Below are 17,745 nucleotides of genomic sequence, written 5' to 3'. Positions count from 1 at the left end.
GAAGTCTGGGATGGTTTCGGCTGCAATTCTGTTTAAGATTTCAGAGAACTTGAGTAACAGTCCACTGGTGAGAAAAAAAGAGGAAGGGAAATGAACAAAGGGAGAATCAAACAGCAAGATGAGACCATGTCTCACCTCCAGCAGCCTCTTCAGTCCTGTAACATGGAATTCGCTCTTAAATACCCATGCAGGAAGAACTATGGATGGGACTGCAGTCCCTAGAACAATCCAGGAAAGATATTTTGATGTAAAAAATTACTCTCCCCAGTGTCTAAATTATGCCAAGAATCTCTCTATATTTCTCCTAAAAAAAATTTGAAAGAACAAAAGGCAACTTAAAGCCCCCTCTATCCTTGAACTGAACTTCTTAGTTTTAGCTCATTAGGCTAGCGCTGAATTTTAAATGAAACATTTAATTGTCCATTTTCTCATTCCACCCAAAAGTGGAAGGAAAAAATCATCAGTATTAATAATCAAAATCTACACAAAGAGAAAGTTTAATACATATATATGAATTGTGCCCTTGTAGACAAGGTTGCTGCTATCAATTGCTCCCTGGCAATGAATAACGAATTAACCTTCTGATCGTCATCAGCTATGATTTTACTCTGCATATGTCATGAATTCTGTTCCCAAAGTCAGTGGGGACCTGATCCTGCAAACATTTTGGAACACTTCAAGTTTTGACCCTAAATATATATTAGTTAACCCCATGATTCCTTCTTATTTGAAAATAAGTTTAACTGAGTAGCTTTAGAGTATTTGCAAATGTGGGTGTTTGTGGTATTAGCATGTATGTTTAAAAAAAAAAATCTATGTTAATATAGATATTTCTTCAAGTGTAAATGTTGAAGTTAATGAAAATATTTTTTAAAAAATTCTTGGATAGAAACACAAAGAAAAACTACAAATCCTCGTCTTTCTTAATGCATCCTTTTCACTGTAGGTTTTAAGCAACAAAAGCCTTAATCTTATTAACTTAAAATCACGTCTCATTTTTGTCATTTAGCAAAAAAAAAAAAAACAACAAACTCAAAACATCTTATGAGAGCCTAAACTTAGAAACCATATTTTTACATAGGCTTTGAAAAGCGGCCTCTAAAAACATTCCAAAGGAAAAAGGTTAATGAATAAGTAACTTCTCCATTTTTCCTCTGCTTCCACAAGCCTCACCACCACGCATACACACAAGTGCACACACATACATAGAGTGTAAGGACTGACTGGCAGCTGAAAGCAGGTATTCCATACAAAAAACATTATAATAAAAGCTATAGAAAAGAAGACTGCAAGTGAACTAGAGCTTTGGGCTTAGAAAGGCTTTTAAAATATTTTCCATTCAGCTATTAATATTGTATTAAAAAAATAATAGTTTTAGCTCAAATTCCCATGTTTCAAATCTCACACAGCTCTAACACTGAGGTTATCTTGTTTGGCATGAGAACAGCTCATGTCTACATTAAAGCTGGAAGCTTAGAAGTGACATAAACAGGCCTTTTTCTATAAAGATAAAAGGCTAAGCTTTAAAGAATTTTATATTTATAGATAAACGTTTCCATAGTAATCATTACAGTGAAACTTGCTGGTGTCAGCAATCCTTTGCATACAAAAATGGCTTATATTCAAATTAGCAAGAATCACAGAATCAGATCCCAGCTGCTACCTGAAAGAAGGGCTTACAGGAAAAGTGTGAATGGGGGTCTCTGGGGTGGGCAATTGCCCACATTTTGATCACCTCTCTGCTCCTTTCTGCCCTATGTGCCACCACATAGAACAGGAGACACATTCTAGGAGGCAACTTTGCAGTGCACAAAGACAATTTAGGTATCCAAAGTGTCCTTTTCCATCTCTAATTTTTAAGCCTCAATGACACAAATACAGACAAATTAAAAAGCATAAGACAGGGAAAAAGCAGAAACCTGGGTCAGGTGACAGCGTTATGGTTTTCCCCTCACTTATTCCTTGCAACTTGGATTCATTTACAATTTAGTACAAATGCAATCCCTGTTTTGGGGAGATGTTTCTTGTTACTTAAGGTGAAATCTCTTTCCCATAGCCCTCAGTGAAGCAGGATTACCCCCCTAGTACTCAGCAGAAGCCTGTGTAAGTATTGTCTCACTGATAAGCCTTGCTGGATCTGGACTGCCTTCTTACTACATCCCCTGCAACAGGCAGACTAGCATTTAAAATGATGGAAGTTATTTAAAGCAATGAGGCTACAGTAATAATGTAAGATAAGACTCAAACTGCATGTTTCTGGAGGTTTCTACAATGCCCTGAAGTCAATTAGGTTTTAATTAAAAAAAAAAAAAAAAAAAAAAAAAAAGACATGAAGGCTTTCAGTCTATGAATTTTTAAAGCGCTGCTAGTTAATTAAACAAAGGAAGGAAAATCACACTCCCTTTTTTTACAGGTGGCAAGATGAAGGAGAAGAGAGGTGAGGTGACTTACTCAGGGACAACGTGGTAAGTCAGTAGTGCCTGGCACAGAACCAAGCCTCCTCACTCTGAGATTACATCCTACTCACTCCTTGAAGTCCTGAAGAAGGGAAAAGAAAAATAGCTAAGAGAGCTGTTCAGCTTTGAAATGAGAACGCTGTGTGTGTGAGCCCACAGGCATATGAACATATGCCATGAGAGAGATGCAAGTAATACTCCCTGATCAGCAATAATAAAAACCTCCCTCCTCCGCCTTTTTCTTTAGAAGAAGAAAAAAAAAAAAGGCAAACCAGGGAGGGGGTAAGTCTGAGTGGTTTGCAATTAATATACAAATGTTTCCTTTGTAATCAGTGCACTAATACCTGTCACTGTCAGCACCTCTTTCCAGAGAGGGCTCGCTCACTGTTTCTCTTGGCACACGGTGCTCTGACACTCACAAGACATTACTTTCACAAGGTGCTCCGTATGCACATTCAATAGCCATTTTACCCGGTTTTTATGATCTTTGGAGGCATGTATCCAGTTGTTTGGCTCCTGCCAAGCTACTGAAGTCTGGGTTTCACTCAGCTGGCAGAAAAGTAGCCCCCAATAAATAATGAATTTTGGACGGGGCGATGTTTATGTTAACACCTAGCAGAAGGGAGGGAAGGGGGCCGAGAAGAGTGGCTGCACTTCAAAGAGGTTGCCCCTCTGGCAGGCACGGGCGCCCCGCAGCCAGCCGGTGCTGCCTGCCCTTGGCAAAGCTCCGCTGGAGCGATGGCCGCCTTGGCTGCGAGCAGCTCCGAAGAGCTCGGCAGAATGGCTCATGGCTGGCCCTTGTTCTCAGGTGCTGTCACGGAGCATTAGAGCCCGTGTTAAGTCGAGAACAAGATGGGAAATGTTAGAAGAACATGGAGGGCCTGTGCACTTTCGCAGGTTTGATGCAGCAGTAGCCACCCATCTCTTTGCTTCAAGAAAATACTCTTAGCTGAATTACTTCTTTAAAAAATACCATGTCCTGTGTGTTGTGCTACACTGGCTCCCTCGCTTGCGAGACTTTCTTTCAAAACAGTTATGTTCAAATCTGTTTGGCTACACAGGCTCCTTGTGATATAGCTTAGATTTTTATCCTAGGCAGAGATCTGCATAGCAGGCTGCCCCCATTCAAATACCAATTTTTCCTACAAGCTGTTCAGCAGCAAACCTGAAGCATTCCTTCCTTCTCCCCTCTGCTCCTTATTTCTCTTGTGTATCTTGAGGATCAAAACACTGGACAGGCAGGGTAGTATTGCAGTGCAATTGTAGTACTTACAAATTATTTGACCTGAGCAAAGATCTAGGGAAGTCAGTGGGCTTTGGATCAAGCTCTACCACTGGACAGCAATGCTAATTATATTTTTTGCATTTTGCAGCACATGCCATGCCAGCATGCAATGTTTTGCAGGCATCGGTTAAGACCCACAGGTTTCTAGTGTGGAAGAAAACCAGCCATTTTATAGAGGAGGAATACATGCTAAGGCAGAGCTTTTGCTGTGTGCTGCTCAGGAGATTATAAAAAGAAATCTGGGAATTAGAATCATAGAATGGTTTTGGTTGGAAGGGACGTTTAAAGGTCATTTAGTCCAACCCCCTTGCAAGGAGCAGGGACATCTCCAACCAGATCAGGTTGCTCAGAACCTCATCCAACCTGGCCTTGAATGTTTCCAGGGATGGGGCATCCACCACCTCTCTGGGTGCATCTACCACCTCTCAGTTCTTGCTGTACTTCCATTCTCAGTGGCCACCTATTATGCAAATCCACAATGAATGTCAAAGCAGTTCTCTCTGGAGCCATTCCCCCCTATCACAGACATTCTGGCAATCACCCATCTTCCTGGCTCTATCTATGGGTATACTGTCTGTGCACTCCAAAAGCTTCCAAATTCATACCACAGAGGCAACTGCACACCACCTCTGTGAGTATATGCATATACAGTCGTAATTTTAAAAATTAGACCTCTGTTCACCATCCATTGTTTACCACACAGGAGGGTCTGATAGACCACAAATTCCTGTCAATTGCTTTGAACAGGAAATACATGCAATTACTTGCCCTGTCTATTGGCAAATAGTGATTTTTGCATTATTGTGCTAGTTCTGCGTGTGTGTGTACACACACATGTGTGTGTCAGAGGGAAATTGCTTTGGACAAAAGAAGGCGCTTTAGTTAAATACCCTGAGATTCCACTCTAATTTCTTGTTACTGCGAGTTTTACAAAATAAATTCTGCTCTGAAATTACCCATGTGTGGTCTCAATGGAAGGTAACATGTTATAGAAAGTTTGAGAGAAATTCTGCTTAGATATTTTATGTTGGAAGAGTAGGATGGAAAACACTTTTGCTATAAGTTTCAAATGTCATTTAAAAAAATGGTCAAAATTAGAAACATCAAATACAGTTTCCTTCAGTTTTTATATCCCCTGTTGAAAAAACAAAGTCGGAGGCAAATTGGCCAAGGGGTTTTTGAATGACCACATTTGCAGATGCTGATTATTAAAAAATTATGCCATCCACATTCCAGAATATTTCCAAACTCTCAGACAACATTGCAAGGCAGTTAAATGGACTCTTTTCACCACTGGTTTTTGATGGAGCAATGCATAATTAGGGATAGGAAAACAAAACTCTCGACTGCTCTGAAATGCCATCTTAAATTATTTGAATGAGAGGTGAGCCAATATATAACTTCACGCAGCACTTCATAGTGGCAGAAATGCCAAAAGTATCCCACTCAAATATAGGGAAAGATGCAGTTCCCCCTTATGCTCTTTCTGTTTCTTGATTTTTCCAGCTCCTTTTTTTCCCCTTCCCATGAATTGCCTGTCACCCCCACCATCCTCCTTCACCTTCCCACGCAGATCCTTTTTTGTAAGTAACTGTGGAACATTCCAGCTACGCTGTGAGTTAATGCAGTGCGATAGAGGGAGAGGCAACATCAGGGAGTCAGTGATTTGTAAAGTTAAGGGGCTGAGTCTCTGGCGTCAGTTCAATCGATAATCACTGTGCATCTGGCCCCATGTTTCTCCTGCACAATTAACTCAGCCACATTGTGCGTACCTTGTCTTTTACATCAATTCGTGAAAAGTAAATTTACTGTTTGCAACACTGAGTCTTGATCGTGCAGCATGATGAAAAAAGTCTCACTGATGTCAGTATAGACAAAGAGAGATTCAATGGGCCCAAATAGAGCCTGGTTACAAAACTTTAAATTGCAGTGCACCTTGATACCAGCTAACGGTTGCAGTAGGAGCATTTTTTCCCTTGTATGACAACTTCAGGCCCTGCTGGGAAGAAGATGCACATAGCCAGAGAGGTTGAAAACTAGACAAATAATATCAAAAATGAAACGTGCAGGATGAGTGGGGCTGGGCTGCTTTGTTTTTTGCTGTTTTCAGAAACCAGCTAGACAAGGGCCAGGCACTGCCTGCATACCAGGATAGCTACCTCAGTCGTTTGTGTTAACTGTGGAGTAATTTAAGCTGCAAAATAAGTAGTTTTCTCCCACCCTAAAAATGACCACAACCTTTACAGAAGGCACAAATGCTTTAGTACAGAGCTGCTTTATGCTGCTCCACTTATGACCCCATCTACACAGAGCATGCTAAAGCAGCACAGTGTTGGAAGTGCTCAAAGCACAGGCTCTTCATACCCACACTCCAATTTCTTTACATCACTAATCTAAATGCCAACCGCCCTAAACTCTTACCAGGGCTAAAATTAAAACAGTACAACTATTTGCACCCAGGAAAACCTGACTAAGTTTCAAAATACATCAGTTTCACAAAATGCTTCCCTACCAGCTCCGGGTCCCACCCCACGCCATGAAACTGAGGCAGCAGGAGGTCAGCAAGGCTCAGCAAGTTGCTCCCTGTCTGGGGCAGCTTCCCTCTCTTTTACTTTAATATGAGCTAACCGCAGTTGCAGTGGTAGGTTGCCTACAGCCCCCTCGCAGGACAGTGCAACCAGCTCTCCTGTGAGGATGAGCAGTCCCTAAGCCATAGACCAAAGCCCGGCATGTGCCAGTGAAGCCACCCTTTTCCAGCACAGCCTGCCATCAGCCTCACCCCACTGTCTATGAGAGCTCTGCAGTCCCAGAGCGGCCAAGGCTTGGTTCACTTGCGATGCTGTAGGACAAAAGGTTGGGTAAGGACATTTAAGCTTGTTGCTTTCATTATCACTTCACAGCGCCAAGAAATGAGTGGGGGAGCTTCGGTTAGTTGACATTTACAGCATGCTGAATTGCACACCCAGCATTAACTTCAGTGGCTACCATGATCAAGATGGTAACTCTACCTCACTTCGTTCTGACTTTCCCTTATTTGTTCTCTCCTCTGCCTTTCCCTACATCAATTCTACCACAAAGTCAAAGGTACGGTTCACCTGACTTTCCAAATTCCCTTGAGATTGCCAGTATACCAGAGTCAGATGTCGTCTAGTATCCATCTCAACAAATATTGTAACAGCCTTTCATCTGAATTTGTTCCTCATTAAGTGTTCCTAGGCACATTGCAAATCATACAGAGAAGGATGGAGCAAAGGAAAATAAGCAGTGAAGTTTATGACTAAAGTGATCTTTTACTTTGCTGACCAAATCAAATGCAATTTTTTCTTCTAATTTTACATTCCATTTTCCTCTAATTTTATTCTACCTGAATGAATGTTTCCTTCATTTTGTTGAGGTAATTATTTTTAAATTATGAATGTAAGTAAAAACTTAAGATAACAAAGCAAAGCACTTCAAATAAAAATTCAAAACATTTCTTTTTGAAATTCAAAATTTCAATATTTTTGACAGATTTGTGAATTTGTTTCTTCTGGAGCTAAATATACAGAGCTGGCAGGAAGTTTCACTGCAAAAATTCTGCCTAGCTCTGAAGATAAGTGTTTTTGTGTGTGCCTGCATTCTTGCATGGAAAGAGGGGACATTTAGCAAGCTAGGACAATGCCTAGAGCTGCCAGCACTGCCCCTCTTGGTTGCCAATGTTGGCTACTGTCTGCTGCTCGCCTGCAATCGTTTTACTGTCGATCATATAATCTCTTAGCATCATTGCCAGGATCCCCAAGGCTTGGGAGTCTAGAGCTCAGTGCAAGCGTGAAGCATTGTTCATACTCAGTTGCACCAGTCAGTAGCAGCAACATTCATACAGAAAAGGAAAAACGCTTACGAACTGGAGTAATAGTCTAGCAAATCCCCAACAGATTCTTTTCCCTCTCTCCTCAAACAAATGGAACCAAACAAAAACTCATGTTGATCACCATGTGTTCAGAGTCATGAACCACTTGCTCAGCTGGAGCGCAGCAGAGCTCTCCTGGCTCTCAGTGCAACGATGCTGATTTATACAAGTGAGGCACACAGCCCACAGTTTATTTTACACATCCAAAATCCCATATAGACTTAATTCTGCTTTTCAAAGCCTACAGAAATCCACAAATTAACACCTTTTAGCATTATTCATTTCAAGTTTGTCAGTTTTTCTGCAGTAATCGATTAACAGTTGTTTTCAAGTTAGGCTTTATCTCTTGTTGGCGGGTATATTTATGACACATGGTTACACCTACAAGAATACATTAAAAGTTTTCTGAGCAACTTGGAACTACAAAGGCAAACCAGTGCCTTGCAGTTGCTATGATCTTTGATGTCAGTAGGAGACTGCATTTACCAAAATCAAGCAAGAGATTTCTGTTTTCTGCGATTAAAACAATGCAGGTTAAACTTTTAAAGAAGCCGAGGCAACACAAGTAACTTTGATGTTCACTTTTGAAATGTTCAGAAAGAGTGCCATGCATAAAACTTTTACCTGTATATCTGCCTCTTGATTAACTTCTTTTTCTGAGAGAGAGAGAATGCTGTTTCTTATATAACATCCAGCTGAACAAAGGAAAAACAGAGCCTGAACTGTGTGCTCTGGGCACCCGAATCTGATGCAACTCACTTTCATCTCCGTGTAGCTTATCTGGTAGGCAGACCTGATGGAGGCATGAATTCCTAAGGATAAGTTATATTATACAGCATGTGACTGGATTCAGCCAACTCACCAGTGATAAATTTACCTTCTCTTCCAGAGTTCTACTTGCTTTTAAACAGAAACCTTCCCAAACAGAATTAGTCTGTCAGTGTAATCTTTACCATAGTTAGACATGATGCAAAGAAAGGATACAAATACACATGTTGAAGACCCACAGTCCAGCCTGCATGCCAGACTAGATAAATGTGATTGTATTCACGCATATATACACATACATAAAACACACATGACCTGAGTGATCTTATCTTTAACGACACAGGATTGTGACTCAGGGAAACAGAATTCAATTCCCAGCCTTGCTACTTAATTCTTCCGTGACTTGAGGTAACACATGCAATATCTTAGTCTCTCATTCACTTATGCAGACAAAACAGTCCTTTGGGGCCAAGGGCTGTCTTCACTGTGTGCTTGTACATTGCCTAATGAGATAGTTCTGATGTGAGTCGGAATTTTGTCATGTCACAAATAAGTTATTGATAGTTCTGTTGTTTTTTTTTTTTAATGCCAAAAATGGATCACAATGAGGGTAGTGTTGGGCAAATGCTATAATTAAGGAACAACATGTTTCTAGTTTTGTTTTCTTCTGTTGTAATAAATACTGGAAACACTTGTCTTACAGTACTAGTTCAAAGCATTCCAGGTTGCAGTGAGCTACTTTTCTGTTTGGGGGATACCAGTATAATATATGCTGGTATTTTATAAGGGCTTTCTTCAGACATGCAGAAATTTGAGACAGAATTCATCAACACCTTTTCTCTGACTGCCAACGCAGAGCCGTGGCTGGGAGATGTGAAATATTCTGTAGCAGCTAGGGAACAGAGGACCTAACTGGAGAAAGCAATCAAAACTGTGTGGCGGTGCACAGACTATAAAGCCCACGACCAACTCACATCAGCTAGCATTCATCTAGGTTGCATTCGAATCAAGTGACGTTATTTTAATATTTCTTCTGGAAAAGTAGCAACTTAATTAAATGACACTGCACATTATCCACCATCACTCTCGTCATCCTCCTCTAGGATACACCCACACCCCCATGCTACAGAAAGCTGCAGAGCCAAAGACCCTTGTTGCCCATTAACTACTGAGAAAAGACCAAGCACTACTTTCCAAGCTCTGTGTCACAATTATTTACCACGCAGACCTCTGCTTTTAAATATGTGTTTTAATTTCCTATAATCCCAGCTCCTACCATGATTATGTGGAATTCCATTTATTCTATTTGTTCTATTTTAAAAGGGATGAAGTCATCTGTGCTGGAAACTATGACCTGATTGAAAGTACTGAAATGCTGCAATGTCTCAGACACAGCTCTGGCACATGAAGAAGTATAAATTAAACTCTTCTGCAGACATTTGATCTCTTGCTATGAAAAGGGATATTGTGCTTCCTCTGTTTAACAGTATTCTCTGTCCACTGTGAAAAGAACCCTGTTTGCGATTTTTTTTTTTTTAAAGTGTGGCATTTTTTTCCACTCTAAATAGGAATGCAAATTAGAATTCGGCACAGAGTCTATATATTACTGACTGCTGCAAACTAACGGATGCCAATGCCAGATTCACAGACTCATTAACCAACCAATTCAATTGTTACCAGTGAATCTAACACTTCTGAGCTCCAGGATTGTATATATGTGCAAGCACTCCACAATTGCAAACCATTTTTGGTTATGAGTAACAGATCAGCAGAAGGCAAGGCAGCATGTTAATCCAGTCAACAGTCGTTGCTTTTAGTTATCTACAAAAATTCCAGTAGCCATGCAAACTCTGCCCCTCTTAGCATAAGGTCACCAATTACAGATACCATTTCTTTATTCAAGGTAATCCTATGTCCCTTGCAAACTCTAGTATAGGTCTGTGCAGAAGGGTCTTCTTACTCTAGAATTGTAAGTAAATGTGTATAAACCTGGGTTCATGCAGCATGAGCTATAATTCAGCATGTTGTGCTGTAAAATAATTCAGTAAAGTTACCCATCTCATGCTATACATTTGCTACAGAATTAGCTCAACTTGCCTACTCACCTCTAGAGCTAAGGCAAGCTTAAGTGAGAATAGCTATGCTGAAAAATAGTACTTGAGTTGCTGCGGGGTTAGCAACAGATGAGGTGTGTGAACTACAGCAAATTCCCCCTCTTTTCCACAACAAGCCAGACAACTCATATTAATAGTTAAGGAGTTTTCTGTGTCAGTAAGATTCATGTTAGTGGCAATGCTCTTGTTAATACTTCAGTGAAAACAGACCCTTAGTGATTTCTGTATCAAATGCTTTCAATTTACAACAATACTGGATAAGATCTCCAAATGCTCAATACTGACCTGCCTTTGATCCATGAAAAATCGGGGGGCGGGAAATCTCTCACTGCAAGCAACGGAAGCAGGGTAAAGACAGTGGAAATATTTCTTTTTATAAATCTCAATAGTTTTGTTTTGTTTTTTTTTTTTAAATATAAGCCCTGCAAAAAGCAGCCATATACAGGTAGCCGAGTTATTTCTATGCTGTATGTGGCTACTAGGAACAGTGTTTTCCAGTGTGGTGTGGACCCACAACCAGGCAGGGCAGGGCTGCGGGGAGCTGGAGACCAGCTCTGCTATGGCATCACTATGGCAGCACCTGATGAGGACACATCAGGTGCTGCCTGTTGAGGTCCTGGGCTGTGGGCAGAAAGAAGGGAGTCTGGGCAGGGCCCTTAAGGCCCTGTCACCAACACAGTGAAAGTGACAAATAAATTGCCTTAACTTATGATGTTTTGCAAGGGGCACAGTATCCAGTTGCAGGATCTTCTCTTCTAGCTGATGGTGTAAATAATGTCTTAAGGGAAATACATCATCTCATCTATTTTAATGCTAGAAATGACTCTGCCCCCTGTCCCTGCCTCAATACAATTGTACAGCTTTAGCTAGCCAAAAGATTTCTGTTGATACTTCTATGTTAGAAGGCTGATTTCTTGCTAGCCACCATTTTTAATATCATGCTCATTCCTTAAAAAGAATTTGAATTTTTTTGAAACAAAAAGGTTTTGAGTATTTTAGCCACAAATATTTTAAAGTTACCTCTACTAGTCTCCACTTTTCCCTATTTCCCTACTGCTAATGGAATCTTGCAAAAAAAAAAAAAAAAAAAAAAAAAGAAAAAAAATCTTCACTTCACTTCCTTCTTTCATTTCATATTAATATGATGTTCAGTCATTGCTCTTTGATGTTGCTTTGTCCTGGAATTTTCAAAGGAAATTAGCTTCCAAAATATGATGACACTCAGCAGCAGAAGCTGAGCACCTAACTTCAGTAGATCTCACTGAACATTCACATTCAAGCTCTAATACTGAAAATATATGTGTCATCTGTGACCTAGGGATTGACATCTTTTGTGGTGTTTAGTCCTGTCAGAGATATGTGGTAGTGTGAAAGAAATCAATGTCCCCTGGAAAACTGAAAAACTGTGATATATAGCACATATTTCTTTAGGTTTTTTTATTTCAATCATCAGAAGTCCTTATGTTATCTTTGGATGGTTCAATATAAAATAAAAATCAGCTGATACAATCAAAATAGCATAATACACTTTGGCTGTGCAACTTCTGCTTCATATTTGCAGAGTAGTTCCGGTAGTCTCTGAAGCACTATATTTGAGTGCTTTATCCTGAGGTGGCTGCTCTTGTGGAACAGCCTTCAGGAATTGTTTGAGTGCCTTCAGTGTGACTGGATTTGTTTTGCTTTGGTAGAGAAAAGCATTTTCAGTAAGTTGAAGCTTTGCAACTGGGCAGTTTCTTATCAAAGAGGAGAACTGGGATCTGGTCCTCACTCAGGGACCATGTTTTACATGTAATAATCAGACAAGGAAAAGCGTATTTTCACTGGCAGCCAGAAGGCAGGGGAAACAAATGCACTAATCAGTAAACTGTAAAGCAAAAAAAAAAAAAAGTGGATGAGGGTCGTCTTTAAAGACAAGCTCAGGCAGACTTTTCAAACCTGGTCAGAGAGTGAGTGGGTGTATGGCAAGCATCTGACACCCAGAGCCGACTCTGGGGACCAGACTAGGCTTTCCTGGAAATTGATGTCCAGCTGCTCAGCCTGAAGCGCTTGTAGCAGCACACCTGAGCTAAAGTACTTTCCTTGAAATTTAAACATAAATAGCAGAAAGTATCACCCGAGCAGTTTCCTATGATCCATACTTCCTTCAGACTAAAATCACAGTCCAGCTTCCCAGGCTACTTTTCTGTATGTGGCTGGTACAAGTGGCTTCCTCTGAGCACTACAGAAAAGGAGGAGAAATAGTTCACCACTAGTTGAAATATACTCATCTCTTCATTAGGAATATGGAACCCTATGTGCCGTAAATTCCTAATTTAAAGTTAATAAATTTAATGAATAGATTTCTTGGTTTTTCCCCCCCGAGAGCTCTAACATTCCTACTTGATGAAGAAGGCTCCTCCCTTTGCTTAGACCTCTGCAATTAGCCATCCAGTCCTCCAGATTGTTACAGCAGCACTGTCAAATCACATTACTGATTTCAGTGTAAGAGTTTCTCTTTGAGTGCCTCATTTCCTCTAGTGTCTAGGACATCTTTGAGAACCCTCTGGATGTTCTCTACCAAGCAGTTTCCCAGCTCTTACAGCTACCCCTGGTTATAGCATGCTTGCCTCACTCCTGATGTAATGATGCAGCCAGCATCCCAGCTATGTCTCCTTTAGTGCTAATGGCTGGGAGGCAGGTTGGGAAGTAGTATGCCCGTTTTTGATAGCCATCCATCGTAGTTCACCTGGGATTCTAGAAGGGAGACTGCAGAAGCATTGCTTGAAGATCTCTAACAATAAATCAAGTATTTATGGAGAAGGAGAATGTGTCCTCATAGCTGGCAACACATTCATTAGATTTTTCCAGTAGTCTGCTGCTTTAATATGATTTTAGCAACCCAGAGCATAGAGCTACAAAAAAGTCCCAGAGGTAGATTTTTTTCCTGCTAAACAGGCAGAGCATAATGTATCTCTCCATCAGGATCAGGAAAAAGCAATAGTCAAATCTTCTCACCAAGGACACTTTGGATTCAGTGCTGTTGAAGACTTTATAACTTCCTGAGCTGGAAAGCCATAACAACCTCTCTAAATTTCACTGGCATTCATCCCATATGATGTTTGACTCTCTCAAACCAGCAAAAGAAATAATTGTAAAGGTAGATATTTTTTGATCTCTCTAAATCCCATGTTGCATATGTTGCTTTACTCCACCTATGTCCATAAGAATGACAAAGGGACCACATTTCTCTAGAAAGGATAATACTAAGAAAATATGAGCAAAAAACACTTAGTGGGTCAGACCGCCTGGCTCAGCATCCTGTCTCCAACTGTGGCCATAAGTAGATGCCTGGGAAAGAGTATAAAAATAGAGCAAGAAAATGGTATTTCTCAAAAATACCCCCTCAACTTTCAACAATTTCTTACTCAGAGACTCCCTGCTCTGGTGAAACCATGTTTTCTCTTCCAAAAAAACCCAGTCTCTCTGTCCTCTCCGCACAGTGTAAAGCCAGCGCTGAACCTGACAGCTTGGCCCTTCCAGTTGTTAAAACAGTCAAGTGGGCCTACATCTAAGTGTGCTCCTACCAAAGTCTTTCCATATGTAGCTAGCTTTCCTCCAGCTGCACTACTGAGCGTTAGCACAAGATGCTGAAAGGCAGAGCCCTCCCACCTCCACGGCTATTTGTAGTTGTTCCTACCGTAAGTCATCCTTCAAAAGGAAAGAAAGATATTGCATCAAGAGAAAGTGAAGTATGTTGTGTCCTCCAAATTCCCTTCCCTTCTTAGGAATGATGTGGCAATCAGGTTGGCTTTGCCCAGAAATACTAAGAAGTTATTAATAATATTTATTATTCCTCAGTGTTTTTCCACTGTCACAGGAAAGCTGCTAGCTAGCTGCTGTTGAATAGTGCATATATAAAAAAAACTTATCATCAAACTAAGAGAAAAATGCTTAGTACCTAATCTGGACATAGAAAGGCACTATACAATTTTAATCAAAATCTACTGTATACACTTCATTTGCCTTGATATTTGACCTGTGATGATCCAAGTTCAAGCTGTGCTTATTATGCACTTATTGACTGGAAAAAGAGAAAGAAGACACATGACATTATTTCTGTTTCCTAATTTGCTCTGATGACCAAGTTCCTGATGCAAAAGGCCCAAAGAAGAAGAAGAAATTAAAATTCCCTTTGGTTAAAAATTCACACATCCAAGCCCAGAATTCATTTCCTATGAATGCTTCTTCAAATTCAACTCCATGTATGTTTGTGAAAAGAGTACAGAGTGGACAAACTCTGGCAGTGTGGATTACGGTTTCAAATGAATATTAGCCATACTTTTTACAGCATTCATTAAATCCTATTTTACAGTATTAATCATAAAAGCCTCTGAGAGATGTCTTTAAGTTCAGTAACAAAATTAATCCATTAATTGATGATGGAATGCATTTACCTTTAGATAAAAATACGATATTCCAACTATTATTATAATGGCCATTATTATTTTCTTTTAAAAATTTGTTGTACCTTTTAGAGGCACTTCAGTAACCATGTTGTTTCAGGATACAAAGGGCTATAGAGCATTGCTCACTCTGAATAGTCCTCTGAATGGGGCCTTTGTTTTGTGTGCTGTTTTGGTAGGAAATGGTTGCTATTTAGGTCTCCAAGAGGGAATATAAAACTATGCTCACCTAATCAAACAGACCAGTAAATACAGCAGTTAATCTGACAACTTCAAATTCCTGAATTGCATTTGGAGAAACAATTTAACACAAACAATCATTTAAAGCCTGCATTAATCATCCACCTTGGGTTACTAAGATGCATAATTTGTTTTAATTATTGCAAACTTGTGGTTCTAAGTGACGTTTCTAGCAGCTGGATATTTTATTAAAACCAAAAGAGGGAAAAGGTACCGCTAATCTTTTACATCAACAGAGTTGTAAAAGAAAAGCAGTGTTATCATACATATCAGAAGGTAGACCTAACATAACTCTATGTCTAAAAAATGTAACTATCCTAAATATTCTACTTAAGGGGAATACAATTCCTTATGAACTAAATCAGCTATTGTTCTCCACAGTGGCAAAATATTCCTTTCTGAGCAATCCTGCATGGTGAGTGTGAATCTGGAAGTACGGCTTGTTTTGCTTGAATTATTAACATATCTACAATAGCTTCATGGGTACCTTGAACAGGTTCAGTGGGCACTTGAGAAACAAAGGGGAGAAAGGGAAAAGCACGTGCAACAAAAATTTCCACCTGGCACTTCAGGACAACACAGAATGGCACTTTAAAACAACAACAGAAAAAGGCTTTCCCATTTGGATATAGTCAAATATAAAGATATAACTACTATATGCATGTCTTGTGCCTCTCAGAACAATAGCAATAGCAACCTTTTGCTTGTCTGTCCTTGCAGTGTTACAGGGTAGCTTGGTCAAAGTTGTCTGTGATTTTAAAGCGTTACACAAACTCTTTCCTCCCTCTTATTAAAAAAAAACCAAAAAACAAACAACAACAAAAAAAACCCCACAACCACAAAACCAAACAAAACACCAATCCTGGCTTTTAAAAGAGCCATTGTCACTTCTGGCTGAATGTTTATTTTACTGTCTCCTGCACAGCAGAGGGCATTCCACCTATAAAGAGCAATTATATAGCACTGGGACAATTTGAATGCTCTAATCAATGCTAGTTAAAGAACAGATAAATAAACTTTTATAGTGCCAGGGCTCCTACTCTCCATGGAAATTATTGTTAATTTATTGAATCAATAATCTTGGAACAATAAATTATAATGCCTTTTGTTTTACTAAGCCCATCTTGCAGCTTGTTTAAAAAGCACAGCTTTATAAATATTGCAATAGGCTAGAGGAAGATTTCCAACCAAGGCTTTGTGTCTGTCCCATTATGTGAAAGATTAAATTGTAAAAGCAAAAAAAAAAAAAAACCAACCAAAACCAACCCAACAAAAAACTTGAAGGTGCAGAGACACTGAAAAAATAAATCCTTAAATGCAGAAACTGCCTGGGTTATAGCTCAGCCCTTTTCGGGGCTGTAATTTTTAACTCCTTCATTACTAGCAATACCTTTATCAATTTATTCTGCATGAAGTGGAAAACACTAGATTCTTAAGAACTCGGATGTTTTAAAATACAAGACCAGAGACTGATCTCCACTACAGCATAACTTCACAATAGCTCTATTAACTTCAGCAGCACAATTCTGGATCTACATCAATGCAACAGTGATCACAGACTTATGCAACATCTGAAAAGATATTTTCTTTAGAAGCAATTTCACCCCAAAAGATGCCAGTGGAATTAATGTAACCCTTAGAAAGTATCACACCATTCAGGCTAGTAGTTATCATGTAGATAATACTCACTTCTTCATAAGCTTTCCTACTGTATATTTTTGCAATACCTATTGCAAGGAAACCCACATCCTTGGCTGTTAAGGTGCTAGAGTAATACAGTTAATCTTATTATGGTCTGGACTACGTGAAAATGTTCCATGTATCTGTAGCTCACTGATTCCAGTTTGTATCAGTTCAATCAGACAATCAAACATCTTTTTGTGAGGAACTGGCAGTTTCTATTTACCTTTTCCAGATAAAATGAGCTGGAGCAGGGACTGCTGGCTGTTCTAGTGGGAACAGTTTCAGGACAGGAACAGAGATACACAGCGGAGTCTGTTTTTCGCTTTGAATAGCTGGTTGTTCTGGAGTAAGGTAAGGGCTTATCTGGTGGTAATGAGAAAATTTCCCCTGAATTTAATGCGTCAAAATTTTATCCCAGTTCTTTTTGGCTAGTTACTGTCAAGGTTTCAACACTGGGACACTTATTGATGAGAACCAGACCTTCAGCAAGGTGTAAATTAGCTTAGTTGTGTAGGAATTAATTATCCTACATGGATTTGAAACAGCTGAGCATTTAGCCCAGACAGTTAATTCTGTATCCATGCTTGAGAAAAAAACTACATGAGCTGCTGTCCTGCTTCTGATCTTCTATTTTTGATGAAGGTTTTTGAAGCTGGAGCCACAGTCTCTAGCTTATGTAAGCTTTGCTTATTACACAATGCGCTAAACATAAGTAAAAGTAGGCTGAATCATATGGGGATGCAAACCTGGCCAAAACCCCCAGAAATCTCTGAGGTGGGTGTGAGGAAAATCAGCTGCTGAAATTATGATGGTGGCTGTGGGGGATAAAGGAGCAGCCAGATTTGGCTGAGTTTGAAGTAGTACTTTT

Source organism: Chlamydotis macqueenii, chromosome 1, assembly GCF_036417535.1.
Source record: "Chlamydotis macqueenii isolate bChlMac1 chromosome 1, bChlMac1.mat, whole genome shotgun sequence".
NCBI lineage: Eukaryota > Metazoa > Chordata > Aves > Otidiformes > Otididae > Chlamydotis > Chlamydotis macqueenii.
Note: the sequence above shows the minus strand (reverse complement) of the source record.